This window comes from Periplaneta americana, chromosome 4, assembly GCF_040183065.1.
Source record: "Periplaneta americana isolate PAMFEO1 chromosome 4, P.americana_PAMFEO1_priV1, whole genome shotgun sequence".
NCBI classification, from domain to species: Eukaryota; Metazoa; Arthropoda; class Insecta; order Blattodea; family Blattidae; genus Periplaneta; species Periplaneta americana.
Window position 1 is genome coordinate 152151542 of NC_091120.1, and position 21593 is coordinate 152173134.

General features: G+C 35.4%; 1 long non-coding RNA gene across 1 annotated transcript in view; it reads left to right on the forward strand.

The window, feature by feature from the left end:
* Nucleotides 1-21593, forward strand: part of LOC138698330 (uncharacterized) — a 169417-nt gene that overhangs the window by 49722 nt on the left and 98102 nt on the right. Inside the window, exon 2 of the long non-coding RNA XR_011331833.1 lies at nucleotides 8810-8900. This is a non-coding gene — a long non-coding RNA (uncharacterized lncRNA). The remainder of the gene's footprint in view (nucleotides 1-8809; nucleotides 8901-21593) is intronic.

Here is a 21593-nt window from a genome sequence, read left to right on the forward strand (position 1 = left end):
AGCTGCGAATATATTGAATAAGCAGTCGTGGACAGCCGATAAGGGGTGGTCCTCCAGCTTGGGGGTTGGGCGAAGGGCTAACAACCCATCACCGTAAAAAACAGCTTGTTACGAATCCCTACAAATGCATGTAGAGTGTTAGTTGGGAGACCGGAGGGAAAAAGACCTTTAGGGAGGCCGAGACGTAGATGGGAGGATAATATTAAAATGGATTTGAGGGAGGTGGGGTGTGATGATAGAGACTGGATTAATCTTGCACAGGATAGGGACCGATGGCGGGCTTATGTTAGGGCGGCAATGAACCTTCGGGTTCCTTAAAAGCCATTTGTATGTAAGTATAAATAAATATATAAATAAATAAACAATTAATTATACAAATAAATAACTAAATAAATAAATCATTATATAAATTAATAAATAAATAAAAAATAATAATTGATCAAGTAATTATAAGTAAATAAGTGAATAAATGAATGAATGAATAAAAAACAAAAATATGATAAATAAATAACCATTAAGTAATATAAAATTACAATAGGCTTTATCAAAGTTAAAACTATGTACATACAAATTAGTTGAAATTACGTGTAAATGCTTCTGCTAAAAGGTATACATTTTAATTTATTTTTGGAAACACTGTTATTTTCAATATTTATAACATTAAGAGGAAATTCATTAAAACATTTCATACCCACATCAAAATGGCTAATAAAATCTTGGATACTGTACATTTAGAAAGAGATAGGATATTGTTATTTCTAGCCTCATGAAAATGTACCATATTACCAGAATCATATTCGTGTAAATGTTCATATATGAACATAATATTAACAAAACCATACAATGAAGAGAAAGTTATGGCTATTAATCGGTTGTATGATCTGTAAACATTTTGTTTGTTATCTGCTATAGTTCGGAAGAAAATTCAATTTAATTTTAGATATGGTGAAGCATATGAAAAAGCCGAGAAACTGCACCAAGTGTCCTTAACAACCAAAGGAAGTACGAAAATTTTGACAACGGATTATAAGTGGTCTGAAGCCTAACCTTGAACAGCAGATGACGATAATGGTAAATAAACAAATTAAATATGTAATAGGTTAAAACCTTCCTTCATGCTTCGGAGGTTAAATTGGCTGCATTTCACCGTGACAGAATGACTCGGTTCTTGCGTGCTAATGCATGCGGACCTGTGGCTAACAGAACGTATAATTTACTTTTCAATAAACTGATTTATTTTATTAGTTGTAGTCGCTGCTCCGCCATGTGTGACGAATGCCAACTGCTCCTCGTGACGTCACTACAGTAGCAGGTTGTGTGTGATGTGTGGGTTATATATATTTTTTTTATTTGCGAACAACAACATGAGATCTACAACAACGCAATGCAAATGCTACAAGAGTCATTTGAATATATGGTAATGCGCCGCCACACATGTGTAGGAACACGCAGATTGCTATCTGTCGGACGCGGGCCCTCCACATTCAGCAGCGTTTTTGGGAACTGTAAATGTCACTCCGAAGTGTAAATCCGTTGTTATCGTGAGGATTACAGCAACAAGCCGTACGCCCGTCTTTCCTCCAATTTATATTGTAATGAAATGCGGTATTCTAAACGTAGACTCATCCTACATTGTTACCACAACTGTAAATTTGCAAATATTGTCCTTCTGGATGGTTGGGTGACTGATGTTTTGTTCGTCACTCTTGTAGTTCGGACAATCGTCATTAAGTCCATCTAATTCATCTATTATTGTTTATTCTGCTCCTTCAGCTACAAGGATTAGGCCTATTGGCCTCTTCCGTCTTCAAGGTTTAAATCATACTTGGGCATCGTGCCTCAGTTGAGAATTTGTGTCTCACTGACCTTCACAGAGCTTATCGCTCTGACTGACATCATCTTCACAGACCCCTTTCCTCCCTCACGTAGCTCCTACTAGTAGGCGTGGGCAGGTTCTATATCAATTTCATAAGCAATATCAGTGGTGGCATAATGGCATTATCAAAGCAGTGTGTACGCGTTAGAATACTATTATTTCATGAGAATTGGGAGGAAGACTTTTTTTGCTGTTTAGAAGGGGAGAACATACACTCGAAAATCCTATTGGGCATTAATAAATTTAATATACAACGACATTACTCCTTATGTCATAAAGAACATGCTGAATTAGAAGGTAAGACAAATTAAATGTTATTTTTCGTACTATTCCGAAGAAAATTTATTTATGATCTTAAAATTTGCATAGTATACTAAATACGACATTATACCTTAAACACGCTGCATTAAACGGTACGTGGAATTACATGTTGTTTGTACGTATTATTTCCAAAAGAAATTTATAAAAAAAAAATATCAAATATGCGTAGAAAACGAAATATGATTTTCTGAAATTATTTTAGGTTGAGAGCGTGCAAATCCATTAAGTAATCTTGAGAAGAAACGCCAGAATATTCAAGAACATAAACGTAGACAACGTGATGGAATATTATTGGCTAGTTACGCAATTTCTCGCCTATGATTTAAATCAATTCAATGATGGAGAAATAGTAAAGAGGTTTATGATTAAAGCTGCCGAATTAATTTGCCAAATTGAATAAAAGTTTTCGAGTCTCTCACGTTAACCAAGCGCTTTCCTAATAATTCGCCACTGACCGCCTTAGCGATTACGATAAGGTGACGCAGGTCACAGCAGTTTATATTTCCCATCCTACGCTGCAGTCTCCTCTCCTAGTAAACAAACTATTTCAAATCGAATGCCTCACGTAAACGAAAATTGTGCCCATGTTATGATTTAAATCATCTGTCCATCTTATTTTCGGTCTTCCAACATTTCTATATCTGTTGGTGCATAATCCATAATTTGTTTTGGTAATCTGTCATTAGTCATTCTTGTAATATGTTGGTACCAATTTTGTTTCTGATTGTTAATCTTTTCTTCTAAATTAAAAATATTTAATAATTGTCAGATATTTTCTTTTATTTGATGATCCAATGAAGTATAACCGGCAACACCTCGTAGGAACTTCACTTCACCTATTTGAATTTTTCTTTTTGATGCGCGTTTAATGACCAGTTTTCTGAGCCGTAAGATAATAATGGAACTGCTAGGGTTTTGTAAAATTTTAATTGTGTTGAGCACTGTGTTTTATTTCTTAAAGTTCTTCTTATTGTACTACACATCTGTTGGAATTTGCTCAACTTATTGTTAATATCCTGTTCACCCAAATAAGATATATATTGCAGCCTAAGTAGTTAAAAGAAGATATCTGGTCTATAGTTCCATGATTAATAACTATTTTACATCGCCTATGGTTAAGCCCGCTGAAAGCCATTGTTTTAGTTTTCTTATTAGATATTTTTAGATTATATCCTTCTGTTATTCGCTGGAGCTGGTAAGTTGTTTATTAATTACCTTATTAATTGATTTATTTATTCCCACTTAATTCAATGCTATGTATATTAATTACTAATTAATATTTGTGGACTTAGAAAAGGCGTTTGATAGAGTGAAATGCAACAAACTGATGGGGATCCTGAGGAAAATTGGCGTGGATTGGATTTGTTTTATTGTTTTAATAGGTTATTTTACGACGCTTTATCAACAGCTTAGGTTATTTAGCGTCTGAATGAGATGAAGGTGATAATGCCGGTAAAATGAGTTCGGGGTCCAACACCGAAAGTTACCCAGCATTTGCTCGTGTTGGGTTGAGGGGAAACCCCGGAAAAAACCTCAACCAGGTAACTTGACCCGACGGGGAATCGAACCCCGGCCACCTGGTTTCGCGGCCAGACGCGCTAACCGTTACTCCACTGGTGTGGACGCGTGGATTGGAAAGAGAGGAGATTTTTCAGTAATCTTTTTATGAAACAACGAGTAAATGTCAGGATAGGAGAAGAAATGTCTGTAGGAAGTGAAATAGGGAGAGGAGTACGTCCAGGATGCCCTTTATTACTTACCCTATTCAAAATCTACGTGGAGGATTTAGTGAAGAACTGTTTTCTGAACGTGGGAGAAGTGATAGTAAGAGGAAGAAGAATAAAGTGTATAATATTTGCTCATTATATGGTGTTGTTGGTAGAAGAGGAGATGATGTATGTATTTATTTACACTGCAAGTGGGCAAGCACCCGGTGGCAGTGGTATACACAATATAAACAATACACAATAAAATGATAAAAAATACACAATAAAATTTAAAATACACAATACAATTATATACACAATACAATAAGTATACACAATACAATTTAACACAGTAATTACAATTAATAACAAAACATAAAATAACCTAATTTTACAATGCAACCTACATATGTATAGGCCCTACATAAGTTTAAATAGTCTTTCACTTTACTCTCATCTCACTCACTGTAGTGGCACTATGACGCATTTTACTGACACTTTAGGACACATTTCACTGACACTCTATAACACATTTCACTGACACTATAGAACACATTTCATTGTGGCTATAAATTATCACTGATCGGAACTGTTCACTGCACTGTAAAACCATAACTTCACTGACTCAACTCGCTTCACTGATACAACAGTTCAGATAGAGTGAATTGCAACAAACTGATGGGGATCCTGAGAAAAATTGGCCTGGATTGGAAAGAGAGGAGACTGTTCAGTAATCTTTTTATGAAACAACGAGTAAATGTCAGGATAGGAGAAGAAATGTCTGAAGGAAGTGAAATAGGGAGAGGAGTACGTCCAGGATGCCCCTTATCACTTACCCTATTCAAAACCTACATGGAGGATTTAGTGAAGAACTGTTTTCTGAACATGGCAGAAGTGATAATAATAATAATAATTTAATAATTTACTTATTTAATCTGGCAGAGCTAAGGCCAGTAGGCCTAGAATAAAGTGCATAATATTTGCTCATTATATGGTGTTGTTGGCAGAAGAGGAGATGATACTAAGATTTATGCTACTGGAGCTAAATGACAGTGGTGAACAGTATGGGATGAAGTTAAATGCAAACAAGACGAAGACCATGGTTGTTGGAAGAAAAATAAAGAACAGAAACGTTATTACTCTGTTGAGAAGCTTTTGTTATCTAGTCTGCTGTCAAAAAATCTTAAAATTAGATTTTATAAAACAGGTATATTACCGGTTGTTCTGTGTGGTTGTGAAATTTGGACTCTCACTTTGAGAGAGGAACAGAGATTAAGGATGTTTGAGAATAAAGTTCTTAGGAAAATATTTGGGGCTAAAAGGGATGAAGTTACAGGAGAATGGAGAAAGTTACACAACGCAGAACTGCATGCATTGTACTCTTCACCTGACATAATTAGAAACATTAAATCCAGACGTTTGAGATGTGCAGGGCATGTAGTACGTATGGGCGAATCCAGAAATGCATATAGAGTGTTAGTTGGGAGACCGGGGGGGGGAAGCCTTTAGGGAGGCCGAGACGTAAATGGGAAGATAATATTAAAATGGATTTGAGGGAGGTGGAATATGATGGTAGAGATTGGATTAATCTTGTACAGGATAGGGACCGATGGCGGGCTTATGTGAGGGCAGCAATGAACCTGCGGGTTTCTTAAAAGCCATTTCTAAATAAGTAAGTAACGTGCGAATACTAAGTGAGGCAGTAGAGCAAGTGGACAGCCTCAAATACTTGGGGTGTACTAAAAGCAGAAACATGAGCTGCTGCCAGGAAGTCAAAAGGAGGGTAGTAATGGCAAAGGAAGCTTTTAATAGAAAAAGGTGCGTCTTCTGCGGACCTCTGGAAAAATAACTAAGCAAGAGACTAGTGAAGTGCTTGATGTGGAGTGTGGTATTGTATGGTGCAGAAACGTGGACATTACGACGAAGTGAAGAGAAGCAACTACAAGCATTTGAAAAGTGGATATGAGGGAGAAAGGAGCCTGTGAAATGGATAGACTGAATGCCAATAAATTCTGTAACGGATGAGAAGTATATCGCAATATGCACCGTCATGCAGAAGGGAGAGGGAGGAAACATACCCGTCAGCAGGCTCAGTCATTGAGCATTTGTTTCCAGTGCAGCTGAGAATGGTATCACCCAAATACACGTCACATCAGCACTCTGCCAATCACAGTTGTCAGTTTTATTATCCATTGACTGCAGCAAAGGCAAGATACTCGCACTTTGCGTTTCTAGGGTGTGTCCTTGAGTACACACAACAGTCAGTGGACCTGTTGCCACTTCAGCTGAGAGTGTTACCACCTCCTAAACACAAGTCACGTCAGCAATCTCACAATCACAGTTGTCAGACTTCTCACTGACAGATTGCGACAAAGATAAGATACTCTCTCTTAACGTTCCCATTACTTATTTCACATGCCAGAAACGGTGGCTTTGGTTATAAATACAACTGAGCAAGTTATCCCTTGAACAGACTGATTTATGTCGCAGTGTTTGGAAACCGCAAGACATTTATTACGTTATGTAGATGTATCAATATCTGCCACCCTCTTCCGCAACGAGAAAACAAACAGCTCATATCCTGCCACGCCAGCACGTGGCTCTTCGATGTAGGCCTGCATAATTAGTAGTCATACGCGGAAACCGCAGAAAGTCCATATTAATCACACAGATTGCATTACTCCAATGAATAAGTAACTTTACTCTAGTACGTGGGAAATGATTCTGCCACTAGTTGGCAATACGGAAACGGATGTTACAGCTTTGTACATATTTTATAGACACGAATTCTGTACCCACAAAAGAGAAGGGACTTATTTATCCACATGATTGCAATTTGAGTCTGTTTCTGGGCTGGAAATTGTTTAAGTAATTATATGTAATAAGCTGACAATTACGATAATGACTGTACTGAAGCCTATCTGTTGAGCGCGGTCATGTATATTGGACAGTGACAAATCACAGGTACGCTTTGTCTCCAAACTGAAAGCACTTGACAATCCAGATTTTGGTTTCAGCAAGACTGTTACGCAGGTTGTTTTTTTTTATTGTAGACCACCCCTTAAATGTAATTACAATGTACGTTCCGGAAGAGGGTTTGTAAAGTAAATGGTTTTTTCCGCACCAAGTCATAAATCCCACCTGCTTGGCTTTTTGACATACAGTATTTACATGGTAAATTGTAACCGTGTGCAAGAAAGAAAATAGCAAATTGCATGTGCGTATGTAACAGTTCAGTAAGTCCGTTCATTTTTATGTTTTTTTTAATTGACGAAATAATAGTTATAGTTATTTTAAATTATTCCTTTATTTTATGTATTAATATAAGATCAAAATATTTTGTAAACTCTTGGCGAAGAAATGATTTTAATATGCAGTTTTATAAAAGAAAGTAAAGACAGAAGAAATGGGCGGGTTTTTGTTCTTGTACGGAAACTACTCACTCCACACTTTCTCTAGCGGTTTATGACCTGAACAAAGAGACCTCCTGTCGTTGTGTTCGAATGCTGGTTGTTGACAAGTGCTCGTCTGTGATATTATTGTGTTATAGCTTGTTCGAAAAAAATGATCATAATAACATAATAAACATAGTATTTTTAAATACTAATCATCCAAGAAATCACTATTATGTCTCTGATATCAGAATTTATATTAAAGGCGTTATTTAACAAGTTTGTTGTTTCTTGAAAGAACTTAAAGTCTGTGACGACATTAAAAATGTTCTATCATCAACGCAGACAGCCACTGCCAAAGCACGTGGTGTTTCTCCACGATCGGTTAAAAGAATTTGTGCAGAACGAATTTTTTAGTCATACTTATTGTGTCATTTGTTTTGTTAAAGTAGCCATTCGTAAGTGTGCTTCTAATACATAAGTATTTTTTTATTACGAAACTCGTTCATGTTACAGTAACGTGTACATTTTCTACACACAGTAAAAATATATTAATTTTTTGCACTTTAATTTTTAATTTCCTCATGATTCACAAAGTTGATAAGTCTGTGTGATGTATCTTGTCTCACTGTGAAAAGAGAGAGAAAGGAGATATGTCTAACTTCCTCTGTATTGTTATGACGATGAAGGAGTGGAGCGATGCCGTCCATCCATCCACTGGCGGAAGGGACTAGTTGATACATTCTGTACCGCAAAATAAAATTACAAAATATTTCTCTTCGTACTGTGTAGTTCCGTCACTGAGCTTGTCTTTCAGGAAACAATAACAAGGTCTTGAAAGGAATCCTGAAAATTTACAACCCTCTTATAATCTCCACCCTCATTTGAATGGACTTGGTTTTATTGCTACTGAGACAAGATAAACCTCACCAGGTATAACTGTATAAACATTATTTAGTAGTTACTATTTCAATACAATATTCTGAAAACGCATAAAAACAAAATACTAATTGTGTGTAATGTTTAATATTTGATTTCTTATATTAGGTTTACATGATAATAATTATTACATTTGTGAAATGGCTAACTTGCGAAATATTATAAATGAAAACATCATCTGAAGTCTGATTAGTGTTACATGTTACTATTCAGTGATGTATGCAATGGAGGGGGAAACAGAACTGACCACCATAACCCATTATCTCCTGGCTTAGTTACATCATTTGTGATGCCTTATTGTTGTCACTTATGAGTTTCAGACCTGTGTGCGGACAGGTAAATCAGGTTTTTCTAATTACTAGAAATCACGTTATTATTTTATTTGTTCTTTTAAGTTTTCCTGTAGTGCAAAAGTGTGACTGGAGGAGTAAGTTATTTGGGACAGGACCATACACCAAGCAGGTTCTTAGGGAAATAGGAGTCGGGGTAGTGAATGAGGGGTTCGCCATACCCGCCTATTTCTTCTGCTCCTAGTATAGTACTGTACATCTTTTCTTTTCTTTTCTCTGTTACAGAGGGCCCGAAGGCTTACATTGCAATCTGAGGCTTATTGTGCTGACCTTCTTAGCTACAAATGATTGTTTGAAGTCCTCAGAACGCATTTCTGTAAGTAACGTCATTCACTATTTGGCTTTATCTATTGACTCAGCCACACAACACCCGGTCCGACGGAGTCCACGATGAATATCCCTTCGTCTCTCGCTACGAAATATTACAACCTCGCAAATTTCAAACGCAATAATTAACAATAGGCCTCTAATAGAAACAACAATAATCATCAAATTTCTTGGCTAGCAAATCGATGTGTTAAATTGGAAGAATCATATTAAAGAAATTACCCCCAAAACTAAATTCAGCTTGTTTTGCTATTAGATTTATGCAAGAGATAGTAAATATCAATACCTTAAAAACAATATACTTGCATCCTTCCACTCGGTATTGAGTTTTGGAATAATATTCTGGGGAAATTCCACAGATAATAATGGTACATTCATACTACAAAAAAAGAGTAATTATAATAATAGTAGGTGCCAAATCTTGAGAATCGTATAGGACCATTTAAAAAAAATAGCTACAAATAATGCCCATGGCTTGTCAGTATATTTTTTCATTAATAAACTTCCTCGTATGTAATCGTCAAAACTTTGTAACTAATTCAACAGTTCATAGTATTAATACGCGTAATAAAAATGACCTTCATACTCCATCTGAAAGTCTATCGTGCTATCAAAATGGAGTGCGTCATATGGCAGTAAAAATTTGTAATAGCCTCTCTACGTATATGAAAAATCAAACTCAAAACATAAGATTATGTAGGGCCCAAGTAAAGAAGTACCTAATTTCTCACGCCTTCTATTCTATAGATGAATCTATGACATCAATAACGCTTCATGAGTATTTCTGTCTTGTACTATTGATACTAAACTTGTGTTGTACTAGTAGACTATATTGTCTGCTGCGTATATTTTAATTAAGACTTTGTAGTACTATTAAGATTTTTTGACATGAACCATATTCTAGCTGTGAAGCGATGTACGAATACCATGGAATGTAAATAAATATTATAAATACAATAGACACAGAAATAAGAATTTTACAAAGGAATTGTTTTTTTCTGTGCTTCTGTGTGCTTATGAAAGACGAAATTCCATGACATCACAGAAAAGGCGTACGGAAGCTTATAAAATGAAGATTAGAAGGCGATATACCATGCTACAAACTTCGAGAACACACAATAAAAGACAACATTCAAAAAGTGAACATTTAAATCATATTCAAGGGTTAATAATAAAATATACAAATCGCTGAAACTTGAATAAATCCAAATAGACTAAAAGATTTCTCGTTGTCTCAAGATTGCAGAACGAAGACACCTAGAAAAACCAATGAAGTGTTGGACAGCTCAATTTTAAAATTTACGTACGGAACTGATCCTATTCGTCTAATATCTATAGCATATGAAGATAGTAGTGATTCTGATCATTAGTATTTATTGGACAATCGATCCATCCATCTTTTAATTTACACATACATCTATTGATTCTGTAAAAGAACTCCCGCGGGACAAAATTCCGGCACATCCGGCGGCGCTGATATAACCTCTGCAGTTGCGAGCGTCGTTAAATAAAACATAAAAAAATTATATTGATACAACACCACTTTATATACAGGGTGATTCACGAGGATTTGCCGTCTTTTACGGAGCTTATTGCCGAAGACATTCTGAGCAAAAAATGTCATATAAACATGAGTCCTATTCTCAATATTACGTTTCGTTATTGGAACGCATTGCTGTGAACGCGTGATCTTGGTCAGCGTGCAGTCAGCAGCCAGCACGAGCGCTACGGAAATCAAAGATAGCCGTATGCAGTTACGTAGAGCGACGAGTGCCGTTCACAAGCGTGCGGCCAAGTGTACTCAAGCGGACGGTGACGTTTTTTAAAATGTGTTGTAAACTCTTCAAGACTGTAAATTAAGATGCAAAATTTTAAACTGCAAATAATAAAGTCGGCGGAAGTGGTGTGATTTGTAAAATTGTTGTGATAAGTGCGTAAGAATAATGTAATTTTTTAGTTAAAAATAGGAAAAGATGTCTGTACGAAGTAACTAAGGAGTTCACAGCACATTTTTAATTTCATAATACTAGCCAATTAAAGAAATGATACAGTATAACCTCTATTATCCGTGGTAATGAAGGGGATGGGCTGAACGGTTAATCGAAAAAATCGGATAATCTGTACCATAAAAGATTTTGTAATTTCCTCCATGGTCTTGTATTTAACTCGCTAGGTACTGGATCAGAAGTCTACTAATTTAGGTAAGTCTGGTTGTCAACGACGGATTTTTAAGGAAAAGTGTCTGTCTGTGGAAAGATAGGAATAATGGAGGTCTCGTGTTATAGATTTACATACTTTATACACTCCAATCTCGTATTCTGATGATAGATGAGCCACGGTTTCTCTTTCCCCAAACCACTCAATTTTTTAGGCCTACACTTTTTTTTTCGATACTTAGCACAACAAGATTTATTTTGACACCCGTAGAAGAATTTTTATATAGAAGTTATACAGTACGACAACTCGAACAGTATACTATACTGTGCAAGGATAAAGTCTTGTAATAACACTCTAGAAGAATAACGTGCTAATACAATGTATAGTAATATTTATGCAGCAAAAAGAAAGAAAGCGAGAGAAAGACAGACGGATAATCTAACAATCGGTTAATAGGGTGATGGATAATCGGGGTTCTACTGTACTTCTGAATGGTTCATTCTCTATTTGTATTTTTCTTTTATCTTCAAACTAAAGAAAAAACATATTTTACAAACAACTTTAAATTAGTATAACTCTGAAAATATTGAGAATAGGAACTATGTTTATGTAACATTTTTTGCTCAAAATGTCTTCAGAAATAAGCTCCATAAAAGACGGTAAATCCTCGTGAATAACCCTGTATATTCAGACATTCACTCCTCCACCCATTCGTTTATTAAATTACTATTAATTAATTAGGTATAATTAATCAATTATTTCATCCATCTATTTGTTGGATAATTCATTCACACATTTGTCACTATAAGGGATGGAATTTTGGACACGTAACGTACGAAGTTAACCACGTCGCGTGTTATACAAGTCATGTTATTTACATCTACTCAGGGTGGAACTGAGACTTGTACAGAGCACTGCTATGCTTGAATCAAAATATTACTCGGTATAGTCAGGTAACTAAAACAAATACTGTCTTACTAATAAAAACTCTATATACAGACGTTTAACTGTCTTATACTTCTACAATGAGTAGCTCGTTTATACGTCGTGTGTAAATTCCTTACTAATAATCACTACATACGTCGTGTATAACAATATAACTGTTACACAGCTACGTCATAGTTTCATCATTACTTCATTACTAAAGGTAATAGAATATCTGAGGTTCTCTATTGCATCCGGTAGAGCGCTCTAGTGTGCCATGTTAAGTATCGATAGTACAGCTGGCTCTGATCGATTACCACACTATATTTTGGTCAAAGAGTACAAGCTACAGCAATGTTATTCTAATTATTCTGTGCTCTTTGGTTTGTTCTTCTACGGTTACAAGGCAACCATCATCATAAAATGACAGTCGATACGAACAGCTGTTAGAGGAGCGGCCATTTTTTCTCTATGTACAAAGCTTAAACAAGTGGTTTCGTGTATATAACTACTGCAAAGCAATTCCCATTGTATAGTTACAGACTATTTATACATCCATCGCTTATGCATGGTTTATTAGTAACGTTTTCTGTCTCAACTCTGCATAAGTCTCGTATAAAAACTATACACGGTTTATTAGTAAGACCGATGGAGTATAACACACATTTAGGAAAGCGACTTCTCTCATTTTTTTCCTTTGTAGAAAATGGTGATAGATTTTAAATAAAAATAAATGGTGTACTTTAAGTGTCACTAATTTTATTGCAATGTACAACTGTGTACATTCGAAAATTGTCAAGCATAAACGAGTTTCGATTGTCTCTCAAATAAGTAAATGTTTTTTTTTTTTTCGAAATTACACGATGTTATTGGTAAAAACGTTTTTAAATTATAATATATTTATTATAATGTTGTCTATTATTTTGTGTCTGTTCACTATGTAGTTCCTATTGCACTTCACAGAGTTTCAAATATGCAGGATTTTTCTTCAAGAACACTCTTCAGTTTTAGTTCAACTCCTTTGTTGTTACCAACAGCTAGTCGTATAAAATTTAAAGTTATTTCTTAACACGAGGGTGAGTATTGCGTACGCACGGTTGTTGGAGTTGGCAATTTCCTACACGTATGCTTTTCAATTAAGTGTTAAAAATTTTGATTCTCAAGTTTATGAAACGGAATTTTCGCACATATCTTCATCGGACACAAGTCATAATAAAAAGTGGACTGATACGAAATCGAATCACTAAACAATTTCAGATGTCTTTTATAGTCACTATGGTTTCCTGAATCACGATACTTATTAACTTTTATGTCTAACTCACACACTTTAAAACATTATCTATTTTCGTCCTTGACTAAAAAATAGTAATCTCCAGGTGAATAATATAATATAAGAAGTATAGTACTGATAAGATTTGTCCAGTGATAATATAAGGGTCTTCTACTGGTCGTGCTCCACAACTCTTAAAATAAACATTAAAAGTTATAGAACAAGAAAAAAAAACTGAAGCATTGACCATCAGTGCCAAAGTCTTTCACAAGCAACAAGCAAAGTTACAGGTATTATTGGCGGCACTTTAATACATCTTCACAGTATTTTCACTAGGTCATAGTTGAACTCCTTACGTAATGTTTACTTTTAAAATCGAATACAGACATGCTGTATCGAAACAACTTATTAGAAAGCAATGAGCAATATAAAATCCGCACCCATTTAACTTCCAATGAACAGAACTCCCTTCACGCGACGTCTTTCATTTTGCGTGCGAACCTGAAGGTACCTACATCAGTAAAGTAAACAACTGACGTCAGCCTATAGCCAGTGTTCCTTAAACTTTTAACCGTCTTTAGGCAATGTTTTGGTGTCCGAACTTCGTTCCCTAGTCATCCATACATTTGAAGAGTCCACTGCAAGAATGATGGATGTCACTTTCTTGTCGAAAATGAACCAAGACTGTCAATGCATAGCTTAAGCCATATAGAATGTACATAGAGAATTATATGGCATTAACACTGATAGTCATTGTCCAGTAATGATCGGAAAATCACAGTTAAGATTTGAGCGCTAAGCATTTCAAACTTTCAATTGCTTCTCCTGCAAAATGTATTTCAAATGACATCCATCATTCTTGCAGTGGACTCTTCATTTGCTTTTCATATATTTATCCTTTAATTAACGTATCCATTCATCGACCTACTTACCATTCACTCATCTATCCATCTAATTATAATACATAGGGTATATATATATTCATTTCTTATTCATCCACTCATTTATCATTCATTTACCAATCTACTTTGTAATACGTTCATTCATTCATTCATTCATTCATACGTGATACATTATTTCACTCAGTGTTTCAATCTTTCTGTCATTGAGTCATTGTTCCTTACTTACCTCGTTTTGAGCCGAAGAGTAGCTGTAGTGAGCAGCCTAATTTGAAGTTCATTCTGGACTCACTACTGAATGACACATCTCCTGCTCGTTCTCGAAACACGCAGACGAGAACAATTTCCTGCATATGTGTACCAACAACTTCATTATGATACTTTGTGGTTTGCAGTGCATTAAATTTCTAATTAAATACGGTGCCTCACGGAGAGCACAGTCTCATCTGCACAGCCCGGTGGATCTCTGCCATTTCCCCGTTTCTGGACAATTGCCGCCAAGTGATCGATCTGCTGCTATTACCGTAATTTTGTAATCATCTTTCTGACTTGGGAGCAGAAGGCGTAACCGCCCCAAATGTTGCTATTGGAGCATCACAAATGTCGTTCTGTCAACCCTTCAGTTAATTAATACGAAGTCGTCCCACCCCCTGCGTGTTTACAAATGTGTCACCTGCCTTCACTTCTGTACAAGTTGGCTCGAAAAACAGTTCCTTTATATTTTCTCATAAGAAATGTATTATTATTATTATTATTATTATTATTATTATTATTATTATTATTATTATTGCTATTATTACTACTACTACTACTACTACTACTACTACTACTACTACTACTACCACCAATTGTGCCAGTATCAATACTAGCTAATAGTAAGTACCCTAATGCCTCAATCATATTACTCTCAGTGCTTGTAGTAGAATTACTATTATTATTTTTACTTTCACTGACACTATCAATACTGCTAGTATCCAATATTGTTGTTAATACTATTGCTAAAACTATCAATGCAACATTAAACATTAAACTGCACAATTTTTGTTGTTCCGCAATTTGCTGTAATTTTCCAATTATAAATGAATCTTCAGAGGTTATTTATTTAGGAATCATTATTGATAAACATCTGAAATGGGACAAACAAATCAACAATATTTGTAGTAAATTACGTAGAATTATATGTTACTTTGTTCAGTTACGAAATTACTTACCTGTAGATGTACTACGTACAGTTTACCTTGCCTTATTTCAGTTTATAACCCAGTATGGAATATTACGATGGGTTAGTACGTATAAAACTAACCTTAATCAACTAGATTTATTATAGAGAAGAATAATTAAAATATGTCTAAAAACCCTATTGATTATCCTACCGAAAAATTGTTCTTAGAATTTGAAGTCTTGAAAATACATTAAATTTATATCAAGGTATTATTAAATTTCACACTTAAAAATAACACATATATCAGGTCATATCAATGGTGTTTAAGTAGAAGGGCTCATCCCACAAAAGAAAAATTTTTCAGAAACAGCTATAATTAAATTTTAAAACATTATTAGTTACTTTATACGAAGGAATGCAGCCAGGCTCAGTGGCTCAGTCGGTTAAGGCGCTTGCCTGCCGGTCTAAAGTTGCGCTCGGGTGCGGGTTCGATCCCCGCTTGGGCTGATTACCTGGTTGGGTTTTTTCCGAGGTTTTCCCCAACCATAAGGTGAATGCCAGGTAATCTACGGCGAATCCTCGGTCTCATCTCTCCAAATATCATCTTGCTATCACCAGCCTCATCGACGCTAAACAACCTCGTATTTGATACAGCGTCGTTAAATAACCAATTAAAAAAAAGAAGGAATGCCCGCCATTGGTCCCTCTCCTGAGTAAGATTAATCCAGCGTCTACCATCATGTCCAACATTCTTAAAATCCAATTAAATTTCAAATATTTATACTAATTACAGCAAAAAAAAGTCACATTTAAAGAATTGGAGTTAACCCTCTTTTACCTAAACACCTTAGATATACTTACAAACACAAAACCATAGGCATGGATACAATACGTTTCTTGAAACCCAAGCGTGTAACGAGTACTGCTTTCAACCATAGTAGGAATATTGGCGCTAGAATTTTTAACAAATTAATAAATAAATACTCTAATCTATTTAATTCCAACAGTTTCAAATTTACAAATGTAGCCTATGTAAGCAATTTTTATGAGTAAATATTAAATTTTTAGACGTCATATATTGTAACATCATTATGTATCGAATCCTCCCATGAGCACGAGAACACACTCTTTCATGGGAGTGCTAGAATGTTGTATATTTACAATTTCTTTGTATTACATTTTTCTAGCAATAAACTTATTATTATATTATGTAAGTAAATAGCCAAAAATAGAGGAAGAAAGAAAATAAACTGACACGAAGAAAGAGGAAGAAAGAAAAGAATAAAGCAAAACACATAGAAAGAAAAAAAACGAATGCAGGAAATAAGGAATTATGAAGGAAAGCAACATGACGTCACTTCCGGATAGGAAGTGTCCTGCTTGCGTGGAACCCGGTAGCGGTCCTATGATCGGTCGCAGTCGATTGATCCACATCTGTCACAGAGCACGCGATGTCTCCACGCTCCACATCATCAAGTCAGAGCCCGCCCTTCGCCTTCATGCCGCTGGACCCCGCACGTAGCCGACTTGGCATGATGCCGTGCTTAGATCCACCCAACTCAATAATCCCGATGTGTTTTGCAAGAACCTACATCTGCCAGTGGTTTCATTTCATTGTTCCTAAGTTCTTCACGATCAAGTGGTTTCAATGTTCCAGAGTGATTCAGAACTTATGTTACAGAAGAATATGGTAGATAGTGGGTACTAAAAGAAACATTTTCCATTAAGCAATGTGTGTCCTATGGCGGGCACTTCACTTTATTATGAGAATCTTGAGCAAGGCTAGTCCCAAATCGGGGAAATAGCATATCTAACGTTAGTGCGACCGTTAATGGAGTACGGAACTACATGTTGGGATCCCTGTAGAATATATCAGGTAAATTCCTTAGAAAGAATCCAGTATAGGGCAGCTAAATTTGTTGAAGGTAAAAGAGAAGATGGAAACGATACGATAAAAGAACTTAAATGGGAAACTTTGGAAAACAGACGTAGGAAAACTAGAATAACATCATTGTAGAGAGCACATCTAGGTCAGAAAGCATGGGTAGACATAACGGCTCGGTTAGAAAAGTCAACGTACTGTGGTAGGAAAGATCATGATTTTAAAATCAAATGTAGGAAACAGAAAACGGATGTAGGTAAATTCTCATTTTTAAATAGAACTATAAATGATTGGAATGACCTACCTGCAGCGGTCTTTGAGGGCTGTCCTTCCTTAAGGAGATCCAAGAATAACTTAAAAAGTTATGTATAAAGTGCAAATTAAAATTAAGATGACATTTAACATTTAATTTTTTAAGGTGACATGTATTTATTTAGCCTGACAAGTTACTCCCTTGGTTTGAATTGTAAATTATTTAAAAATAGCGTGTAAGAGGGCCTTAGACTAGAAATGTTTAGCTTAAATGTAGTTCTGTTTATAAGTATGCATAAGGGTGTAATTATTTCTCATATTTGAACTGTTGTATCAGTGAAGCGTGGTGAGTCAGTGAAGTTATGATTTTACAGTGCAGTGAATAGTTCCTATCAGTGATAATTTATAGCGTCAATGAAATGTGTTCTATAGTGTCAGTGAAATGTGTAATAGAGTGCCAGTGAAATGTGTCCTAAAGTGTCAGTGAAATGCGTCACAGTGATTGGAATGAGAGTAAAGTGAAAGACTATTGAAACTTATGTAGGGCCTATACATATGTAGCCTAGTTATATTGTAAAATTAGGTTATTTTATATTTTATTATTAATTGTAATTATTGTGTTAAATTGTATTGTGTATTCTTATTGTATTGTGTATTGTATAATTATATTGTGTATTGATTATCATTTTATTGTGTATTGTTTATATTGTGTATACCACTGCCACAGGGTGCCTGTCCACTTGCAGTGTAAATAAATACATACATACATCTCGCACCGGTGAGCCGCTGCACTTGTTTCAGTATTGTGGTCGGTAAGCAAATATTCATGCAAGGGCCAATGGCTTGACTCTCTGCTGATTGAGTTTTCAATGAAAAACAACAGACAATGACACTTAGCAACTTGTGAATTACAGAAGAGCTTGAAACCGACGCTCCCTTTCTTGTAAACAATACTGACATCACCGAAACATTGACATTGAAATATGTCAGGTATGGTGTTACAGGCGTCGACAATCCGTGGAAGAAAATAATCGATCTGGTCTACAGGTGTACCGTACACTAGGGTCTTCAGAAGTCCCCACAAGAAGAATCAAGCAGATTAAGAACTGGCGATCTTCCTGGTCATGGGATGGAACCTTGATAACCAATCCATCTGTCGCCAAATGTTTCTGTCCGCTGTTGCCTTGCCGTAATACTGAATTGCGCAGGAGCTCCGTCTTGCTGGAACCGTATCCTGGTGCGTAGTGCAAGCGGTATCCCTTCCAATAAAACGGGCAGGGTGTTTTCCAGAAAGTACCTGTAATTTTCCCTTCAGGCGACTTAGACATGTGGACTAAGACAATAACAACAACTAACAATCACAGCATGGCAAACAGCCACAACACTAAAACAAGTGTAGGGCCGTACCGGTGCGGTGCTACATGAAAAATGTTTGATTTAGTACCCTCTATCTACCATATTCTTGTGTAACATAAGTTCTGAATCATCCTGTATTATCAATGTTTATTCCGCAATCTTCTTTTGACAGAGAGTGCAGAAAGATCAATTCAAAAATATAGGACTGCCTCCGTGGTCTGTTGGTCAGCACGCTGGCTTTCAGATCAGGAGGTCCCGGGTTCGATTCCCGGGCTCGGTGAATTTTTCTTGAAGAAGAGGAATTCCCTGGGTGTCTGGAAATTTGTATGAATGTGAGTGTGATTGTGAGTGTGCCGAGTTAATATTAATTAACCAATCATCACAAATATAAAAATACATCAGGACTATCGCTGCGCAGTAACCTGAACACACGTTTCAGCGCCACATTGTTGACAAGTAACTCCATCTGTTAGCACAACCATAAAGCATCTAATAGATGCTACAGAGTTAGCAACAACGAAAATATATATATATATATATATATATATATATAGCCTAGGCCTATAACATTCTTGCAATAAGTTTTATCTTGAAGTGTGTATTGTTCATAGACTATATTGGAGTGACGTCATTATTCGGCGCGTAACACAGGTACTCTCAGGAAACACTTTCATCTTCTTTGTTCTGCAGTTGACGTTCTAAAAAATTAAATTATGGTTTATTTAACGACAATCGCGGAATTTAGTCCCGCAGGAGTTCTTTTACATGCCAGTAAATCTACTGACATGAGCCTGTCGCATTTAAACACACATAAAGGCCAGCGCTATACCGACTACGCTACCGAGGCCGACTTGACGTTCTATTCATGATTCATAACTAGACTACTAATACTGTTGAAAATGCATTCCACTGGTTAGAGTTTGATAGATACTACAATTTAATTTGTTTGTTAATTTATTTATTTGATTTATTTTTACTTGCATTGGTAGAGTTAAGGCTGTAAGGCCTTTTCTTCCACTCAACCAATATAAAAATACATAGCAAATTTAAATAACATCAATACAGAAAGCAATAGAATAATAATAATAATAATAATAATAATAATAATAATAATAATAATAATGATCATCATCATCATCATCATCATCATCACCATCATTATCATAATAGTAAGACCAAAAGTGTAGATGTGTTTAGTTACTTTATTTCTCCTTAAGAGATTAAAAACTGTTGTACCTGAAAACTATATTCGTGATGCTTATTTTGCTTACTTGCGCTTTTATAAATAGGGTCCTATTGCTTCAAAAAAGGGCCATAAGAATTATATCGCGGATTTTAATGAACATTTTAAACCATTATTCGTGAAAAACAAAATCATGTCTGTAATAAATTTAAATATTTTAGAGTTAATTTTGTATGTTAAAGATAATCTTCCAACTTTAACATTAAGAAATGATATTCATTCCTATGATACAAGACGAAAAAATGATTTTAATATCATAACAGGTAGACTTGCTAAATCCCCCCCCAAAAAAAACTTCTGTCAAATGTCATTGAAGGTTGCAAATAAATTTCCATCACATATTTTTAATTTAAGCAGAGCTGCTCTCAAATTTTACACCTCTAGTTGGTTAAATCCGTTTTATAATCTTGACGAATATTTTGATTATACAATCTCTTTGTAATTGCTCCATTTTAACTGACCTTGTCTATACATATTCTTTTTAGACATGTAATTTAAACTATTAAACATGTTGTTATAATAGTTAAACTTAGTGCTAAATCAGATGGTATATTTTTACATATTTTAGGAACAATTTGGTCAACCTTGTTTTTATTGTTTAGGACTTGTATTTATAATAAAACTTACACTCCGAGTTTCATATACTTTAAACGAGTTGTTTGCACCAGAAGACTGTGAGATAAGCAAAATTCATAGGAGTACGCATACTGACATTAAACAAAATGACGTAATGATCGAAAACTCATGACGGTTGCTCTATAACAGGTTTAATAGCTATTTCATTGAGAATTAGAGTCTTCTGTAGGCAGATTTTTGTGGTTCGCAGTGTAATTTGCTGATTTTATATTCACATTCGCACACAAGGTAGCAAATGGGGGGAAGGGTTTAGGAATAATGTGGAGGGCTATTAAGTGGAGGTTATAAAACCAGACGAATTCTCTGTTATTACCTCACGATAGGGTCGCTCTCTTTTATACGAGACCAGCCATGCATTTCAAATTCAAATCAAGGAACATTAAGTCATCACTGTCTGTGGTAGATGACTCTATTCGATACTTGTTTTCCTAGGAAACCAGCGACTCGCATTCTAAGGAATATTTTAATTTTTTACGTTACTTTGTTTATATAGCGATGTGCTGTTAAACGTAAGATTATGAGTTTTTCATTAAAACTCTAGCAAACTATTCTTTACATAATGGTTAGTCACAGCTAGTTGGAACCAAAACAAAAGAGTAGGCCTATACAAATGAAGAAGGAGCAGTTCATTTTTAAATTTTTTAAGCACAAAATGTCAGTAATCAATTGAAGAGGTGGGTTCCAAAGTGACCTAAGTTCAAATGATAAGTTATGAGAAAAATGACAAAAAGTGATAAAATAAATTTGACGCCCTTAGTGTCTGCAAACGGATCTCAGTCAAGACTTAGGAGAATCTGTTAAATAAACTTACACAGGCTTGAAAATGATCAATTGGACGTAGTTACACAATAATGGACCAACCGACAATTTGAAAAAAAAAAAAAAAAAAAAAGATATTTGC